Source organism: Rattus norvegicus, chromosome 15, assembly GCF_036323735.1.
Source record: "Rattus norvegicus strain BN/NHsdMcwi chromosome 15, GRCr8, whole genome shotgun sequence".
In the NCBI taxonomy this organism is placed as follows: Eukaryota; Metazoa; Chordata; class Mammalia; order Rodentia; family Muridae; genus Rattus; species Rattus norvegicus.
Window position 1 is genome coordinate 47,099,454 of NC_086033.1, and position 8,462 is coordinate 47,107,915.

Here is an 8,462-nt window from a genome sequence, read left to right on the forward strand (position 1 = left end):
CTCATAGGTAGCAATGAATATTCTAGTAAGATCACCAGTGGAAGGGGAAGCTGTTTGTCCTGCTAAGACTGAACCCCCAGTGAACGTGATTGTTGGGGGGAGGGCAGCAATAGGGGGAGGGTGGGGAGGGGAACACCCAGAAAGAAGGGGATGGGGAGGGATTAGGGGGACTATTGCCCGGAAACCGGGAAAGGTAATAACACTCGAAATGTAAATAAGAAATACTCAAGTTAATAAAAAAAAAGAATTAAGAGCTATAAAAAAAAATTCCACGTTTCTGTTACTGGTCCAGATTATAGGTACCATGCTTTTAGCCTTTTCCACTTGTCATTAAAGTAGTGATGATGTACAATAATTTATCTCTTAGCAGAAAATACTAAAAACTTCCTGGAATGTCATAAGACTTATCAATTTCCTATTTTGCATGCCATTTTCAACTGTTTTAATATCAATGAACCTGAGAGAGCAGACAAGGTGGTTCGTGGGAGGGATTGGATGAAGGAAAGAGAGAGGAGAAATGATGTAAATATATTTTAATTTCCAATAGTAATAAGGATGCATCAAAAAAAGAAAAAAAGTAAGTCTGAGAAACATTTAGTTTTTAGAGACTTGTAGACTGGTTGGTTGAAGTCAGAAGACAAAGGTCTGGAGCAGGTTCCAGTGTTCATTCTTGAGGACTGCATGGATTTTATAGTTGATAATTTCCCGGGCAGTTGATTGATAAAAGTTGCAATCTGTCAGCCCACCAAGGACAGAAGGAGCGTCTCTTGGCATGACCCTGAGAAGCACATAATTAGGCACATATGTTTGAAGGTAAAGGGTTGACAACGTTCAGTGAGCAGATATTGCAGATACAGATGTTGACAACAACTCTTAGGGACTGTGCAGATGTTTAACTAAATAGCCGAATATTGGTCTATAAATTAAAGCTGTGGCAATAACAATGAAGAAATTGTTTACTAAATGCATCTGGAGGGGGGATGAGAAATGGCATGTGTAAAGATTTCCTGTCAGATATAATTTTCAAGAATCAACTAAACACAGACCTTAACTTATGACCATAGAATTAAGGAATTTTAAACAATATCCCAATTACAGAGAATTTTGACTCCATAAAGCTTGCAACATTTTCAGATATTTCATAATAATTTTTGGGTGGTTTGGGGTTGCTGTCTAAATACTGTCTAACTAGAAATAGATTCAGAATTTGTACATTCACAAAATTGACAATGATTCTCTAGTAAATTTAAAGAGTTTCACATATTTTTATTTTTTTTTCATTATAACCATGGCTATGGAGTGTAAGTTCAAAGATCATCATTCCCATTGTACATATTACTGAGTTTTACTCCTATTTTATGGACTGTTAAATATATGTCTCTTAAGTCAGTAAGGTGGAGAAAAGGGTGCTTGCAATCAAAATCAAAAGATAGCAAAGATTTGATGGTAGGCCATTTTCATAATGGCTTCTTCAATTTGTCTTTATGATGTAGCTCATGCCAAGACTATTTGAGAGTACAGGAGATAGTAGAGTGGCTAAGTTTAAGGTGGGAAGCGATGTCCTTTCTCTGAAGCAACTGCCCAGTAATTTATTTGCTCTTGAGTGATGTTAGGATAAAGACAGACTCATTGCCTTGTTTGATACATCAGGACATTGGAGTTACCCAGTGAATATTTCCAAGCTGAACTTAGCCAGCTTGGGAATCCATAAGGATTCAAGTTGTATGTGTGGTGATAGTAGTAAGCTACTCTACAGGCGTTATCTTAGCCGTTCCAATACTGCTGTAACAAGCATGAACATGCATGTGTATATTAAGAGTGTTGATCTCCTTTCCTTTTGGATGTACAGTCAGAAGTGGGACAGGTACAGTAGACCTAATTTTAGGTTTACTGGGAGCCTCAATAATTTTCTATCTCAGTGAAGAATGAGCATACTGTTGTTCATAAAGGCTTACTAAATCTCTAATAGCCAGCATAAAGTGCCCATTCCCACATTCTTTTTGTTATTTTAATAATAATGATTCTGAATGGTGTAGTATAATCTCAGTATACTAGTGTTGGTTTTCATTTCCCTGTGGCCAACTAAACTGGACATTGTTATTTATCTGTGAACCATTTGCCTGATTTCTTTTGAGAAGAATCTATTTGGATCATTTGTTCATTTTTAATAGGTTGAGGGTTTTGTTTGTTTGTTTGTTTAGTTTTGTTTTTATTTTTGGTTAAGTTTGAGCTCTCTGTATTAAGTTAATATCATGCCTTTGACAGGTAGGTAGAAAACAAGTGTTGCCATTGAAGTCATGTATTTAAAAAAGAAATTATTGCTTATTCCAGTGTCTTAAGCTTTTACCTATATTTCTTTTGAGTAGTTTAAGCGTTCTGGGTGTTACATTTAGGTCTTTTACCCATTAGAGTTTATTAGAATATAGGGTGACAGGTTGGGGTCCAGTGCTAATATTCTGACCCTGAATAACTAATTTTCCCAGTAGCATTCACTGCAGATGTCATCTTCCCTGTGCTTTAGTCTTATTTTACTTCTCAGGAGTCAGTTGGCTATGGATGTTTGGGTTTATTTTGGGGGTCTCTACGCTGTTCCAGTGATCTGAGTATTCTGAAACCTGTATCACAGTGCTTTGATGATATGGTTCTGTGACATGTTTTGAAATCACTTACGGTATTGTGGTCTCCAGTTTTATTTGTTCATTTACTTTGGCTTATTTGGGTCTCTTTGTGCTCCTATTATATTTTAGATTTTTTCCCTCTCTATTCATTGAAGAATGTCACTGCTTCTTTGATGGAAAGCACACTTAATTTGTAAATATTTTAGGTACTACAGACATTTAAATAAAATTTTACTATTGAACATACAAATGTGAGCCTTAGGGATGCTGTTAACATTTTTTGTTCCAATGCATTTCATTTTTTAAAAGATTAAGTTTTTATGTGTATTATGAATGTTTGACTGGAAGTAAGTGCATCATGTGAGTATAGTGCTCATGATGCCCAGAAAGGGGCAGGAGGTCTCCTGGAACTGGAGTTAAGCCTCGTTGTTGTTGGCCACTATGTGGGTACTGGGAATTGAAACCCAAAGAGCAGCAAGTGCTCCCAACTGCTGAATTATCTCTCCAGACCCATCATATGAAAATATACTCTCCATTTCTTCTCCTTTCCTAATTTCTCTGACAAAGATTTTTTTTCTACTATTTGACTAAGAGTGCTAAAAGTTGACATCTTTGTCTTATCCTGAACAATAGAAGAAATGGTGTTCCCCATACAGTATGATGGTGGTGGTGGGTGGGTCATGCATTTTTATTATATATATATATATATATATATATATATATATATATATATATATCATATATTTTAGTATATTGAGGAACAATCCTTTTATGTCTAATTCACTCAGAGTTTTAATCATAAAGGGAATTTCATCTTAAGCTTTTTCTATTCCTACTTAAATAGCACAGATTTTTACATTCATTTCTGCTTATATGGAATGCTACATTTATTTCATGAATGTGCATTTTTGCTATAAATTTCACTTGATCATAACGAATAATCCTTTACATGTGCTGTGAGGTTCAGCTTGTAAGTATTTGGGGATTTTGCATCGGTATCATTGGAGAAGTTTATCTGTAATTTGTTGTGTCATTTCTGGTTAGGCAAGAGTAGAGAAGTAGTTTAGGAGTTTTATGGAGTGGTTGCTCTCCCTTCCTCTCCTAATCCTTTGGCTGGATTGGTTGGACTTTTAGTGGGGTCTATATTTCTTTTTTTTTTTTTTCGGAGCTGGGGACCGAACCCAGGGCCTCGCGCTTCCTAGGTGAGCGCTCTACCACTGAGCTAAATCCCCAGCCCCGGGGTCTATATTTCTTAAATCACATGCTTTCTATGTCCAACACAGTACTGTAGTCATTAGTAACTTACCTTAGTTGCCAAGGTGACAGCCCTATTCAAATGTTCTATAAATGTAATGTTCATATTCTTCTGGACCAGTCTTTTAATTTGTTAGAGACAGTCATTAAATTGACTACAATTATTAGAAATTTAATGATTTTCCCTTCACTTGGTTATATTATATTTTGACCTTAATTACTAAACATATAATTTTGAGATTATGATGCATTCAAGATGAATTAATTTATAAGAAATATATGTATTTTAGCTGTACCGTGCTAAAACCACATATACTAATAGCTATGAAAACATCTCATATAGCATGTTTGCATAGTAAGACTTTTTATCTTGGGGTTTATACTAGTCATTTTCCAACTCTTTGCAAAATTTGTGTGCCATCAATTTAATCTGACCATTTACAGCTTGTTAAATTATTAATGTGGTAAAGAAATATGCTATTTGTGTGTGTGTGTGTGTGTGTGTGTGTGTGTGTGTGTGCACTTGATTCCTTTAGGGTATCTAAATATTAGTCAATATGACATTTTGATTCTTTTATTGGATATCTAGTCATTCCTCTTTGTAAACATTGTATAGATTTTTGTTGTTATTAGGTAGAATTCCATGTAAAAATCAATAGGTCTAGCATGATAGGTATATTGTTCAAATTACTTGAAAAATTTTGTCAAACTCATAATCATAAGGATGAATACATTTACCAAAATAAGAAAGAAAATACAAATTTATAATTTTTCTATAAACTTGTAGGAGAAATATATAAAACCTTTTATTCCTTTGTGAAAAGGAGAGTGCTCTTTGAAGTTGACATTGCACAATAACTTTCCTCTCTGTCCCTTGCCCTCCAGCTTTAATAGTATTTTCATCCACAGAGTAAGTCAATTTTATAATTGAATGCCTAAACTCTATTTTTTATTCTTAGGCTTGGTATAGATTATAGTTTATATATGTTATTTGTAAACAATACAGAAATATTTAGTTTTTCCCACCATCTCAATTTTGTCATTTACTTGTGTATTTAAATTTACTGTTAACATTACTGTCTAGGTTTGCTTATTTTAATTGTTTTGTCTTTTTAAAAAATATTTAGGTATTTATTCTCTCTCCCTTTGTGTGTGTGTGTGTGTGTGTTCTTACATGTGCGTGCATGCACCTGCCATAACACATGTATGGAAGTCAGAGAACAACTTGGACAAACTAAATTCTCTTCTTTTATCATGTGGGGTTGGGAATCACTCTCTGGTCATTATGCTTGACAGCAAGCCCATTACCCACTGAGCAATCTCAGTTGTTTCATACTTCTTAATATATGCATGTATGTATGTATGTATGTATATATATATATCGCATATAATACAAGATTTCACCCTTCATTCATACCTTTGTTCTCCCTGAAGTCCTTCCTTCTATTAATAAACTGTAAACGTGTACTGTCCTTAGTAGTCAACAGCCACATAGACCTATTAAGCAAAGGGCTTAAAATGAAACACAAATTAAACATTCCATTCAGCAGTTATAAAAGCCATAATTTAGTACTCAGTAGTCATTGGTGAGTGCAGCACAGTGGACATGGAGAATATGCAGGTCTCTGGCATCATGAGAACTCCTGATACATACAATGAACCAAGGCTTTTGAATCACTGTAATTAGAAATAGTTTCCTCTTTTATTTAGTCTTTGATCACAGAAATTCATTTTAGGTTATATAAAGTTTACCACAGCATTTGATTATCCTGCTTCTTCTGCCTTTTACAGCACAATAAGGGCTTATTATTCTTGTTAATTTATTTAGAATACTTCCTGTTGTTGTTTTATATAATTTTATTTAGAAGATCTAATGCAATGTGCATATTATGTAAATACAGCATTGAAGGAATATGGCAAAGACAATACATCTTCAGCATTGATGCAATCCACCTGCTGTTGTGCCCTCCACCTATTCCTCTTTCCCTGTTGTATCTTCCTCGGTGCTTCTGTTCAGTGTTTCCTCGGTCCTACTGCCTGCCCACACACTTACTTATCCTTTCTAAGTTTGCTGGGTTCTTCTTACATGTGCTTCCACTCAGATATTTTTAACTCTTTGGAGCAAGGATCTGTGTATGAGAAAGAAGATTCAGTATTTGTCTTTCTGAGACCAGACTCCTTCACTTAAGAAGGTTTAAGCTTTGATGAAGTTAAATTTCCACAGCCTTATATGCCCCCCAAAGTTTTTGCAAGGTAGCCTCATATTCTCAAGAGTTTGATTAGATACAAAATCCTAACCTTTACATTATTTTCTCCAAGGTTTAATAAACTTTCTGCTTTGTGGACTAATATTCACTTCTTCCTTAATATTGCGACTCCTACAAGCCATATATTTCCTTAAACATTCTTTTTAATATTTTTCTTTATTTTATTTCACTCTTATACTAATAGAATTTAAATTGACTTGGCAACAATATCTATATCTTTTAAAACTTATTAGTATTCTATGTTAAAACACTTAAATGTCTTTCTGACTAATTAGTAGTAGTTAAGGAGCCCTCATACCAAATACAAAATGCATTCAGCATTATGACAAGGATTCTTCTTTTGGAAAAACCTATGTCATGCTTCTGAGTATCTCCCTGACCCATCTCTGACTCTTTTAATTTATATAAAATACCTCCTTACAAGATCCCTCATTATTGATTCTTAGCAATCAAACATTCTATTATCAATAAGCATAGCCCTCTCGGTTCGGTAAGATCTCCCGACCCTGTAGCATAATCAGACATTCTTCCTGTCAATAAGCATACCCACCTTGGTTTGATAAGAGCTCTTGACATTGTAGCATTCTCTGAATGCTTGCAACAAGAATCCCATGAGGCTGATTCAGAGTGGAAACCTCCATAAAAAGATTGCTCAGAGGACCTTGCCCTTCAGCCATACAGACTTCATCCTTTCCACCCAGTTCATTGGCTAAATTTTCCAACTCACCCACACTATACTCAGATTAAAGGCTGATTTCTTTCTCAAACGATATAGTTACATTGTAATATTTCCTATATGAATCATAGTAGCTCTGAATAAGGTCTAGTAACCATATATTGAGTAAGTTCATCAAATAAATTTTATTTTAATAGTTTTGCATGTGTGCGTGTGTGTGTATGTATACGATGTATATGTATATGTATATATTACAAGTTTTACATATGTGTGTATGAATATGCAAAGACTAAATGTGGATGTATGGCTACAGAAATATTCTATGTCTGTTTTTCCCTCTTGAATTGTCAGCTTTTGAAGACTTTAAGGTCCTGGATTTTTCTCTGTGCAGTATGCTTCATCTCTTAGACTCCCAGAGAGATTTTTCCCTTCTACTTGATTTTTTCGTAAATTTGTCTTGATGTTTCTTAGAGAGGGAAATGTTTTGTTTCGTGTCTTATTTTCCCTGTGCTTTAGTTTTCCACGATATTTTCTCTTTTCCTTTATATTTATTTTTCTTAAGTGTACATAATCCATTTCTTGTGTTTCCTTATACTCACTTTTGAAACTTCTCTTTTTCTGGGGTTACTATTACTTTAATTTTAGCATTTTCATCCTCTATAGTCTTTGCTTTGCCAAATTTTCTTTGAATTTTCTGTATTTGCTAACTTTTTCCTTAATTTTGTCTACCATCCTGTGCATCTCGCACAGTTTATTGTGCATTTTTTATCATGCAAATGTCAAAACTTAACATTTCTCCCTTTGCAGTTTGTATTATTATTTCATACTTTGCACACACTCCCCTGTTACTGTGATGCTCTGTTGCTACTGCTATTGCTGCCATTTCTGGTGTGGACAGTAGAGACTCTCGTTCAGTGTCTTGTCTTTCCTTTCAGTATTTGTTTTTGTTATTTGATGCTGTCACAGCAATATATCTCACTTTCCTACGAAATTATTTTCATTCTCCTTAGCAGTGCATGTAGACAAGGTCAGGCCTTAGATCTCAGGTAGAAAATTCTAGTCAGCAGGAAAGGCATGGATAAATTCTCCCCATTGTCAATGGACACTGTAGATGTCAAGAACTCTATCACCACTTACCAACACAGAGCCCTCAAGTCAGCGCCTCAGTTCTTGGCCTCAGAGTATCACTTGTAATAGCTGGAAAGGGGCTGAGTGCCAAGATGTCTTGTATGGATCTGTTAGACATATTCCCCTAGCCCTCAAATTGTGGCTGTTTTTCTTTTACACTGAATTTACTCCTGAGTTCAGCAGGCAGAGTCCTTTCGCAGAGTTGAAATTCACAGTAGTGGGTGCATAAGGCAGAGTCAGAAAACTTCCAGAGAAACACCTGGGTGATATCCACTACTCCTGTGCCTCCCATCGAGGTGTCAAGCTGTTTGTGTTCTAAGTCAAAACCCAGAAAGGTCCCAAACAGCCCACTATACATTTTCCAAGGGTGTTTAGGCTTTAGGACAAGAAAAAACCTGAACTATGTCATACTAGCAATTGTGCTGGGCACCATCATGTGTTTTCACATGTTGCACATTCACAGATTCTCCAAATTTACCTTGATCTTTCTGTGGACTGGATCCTTAGAACAACTTTACG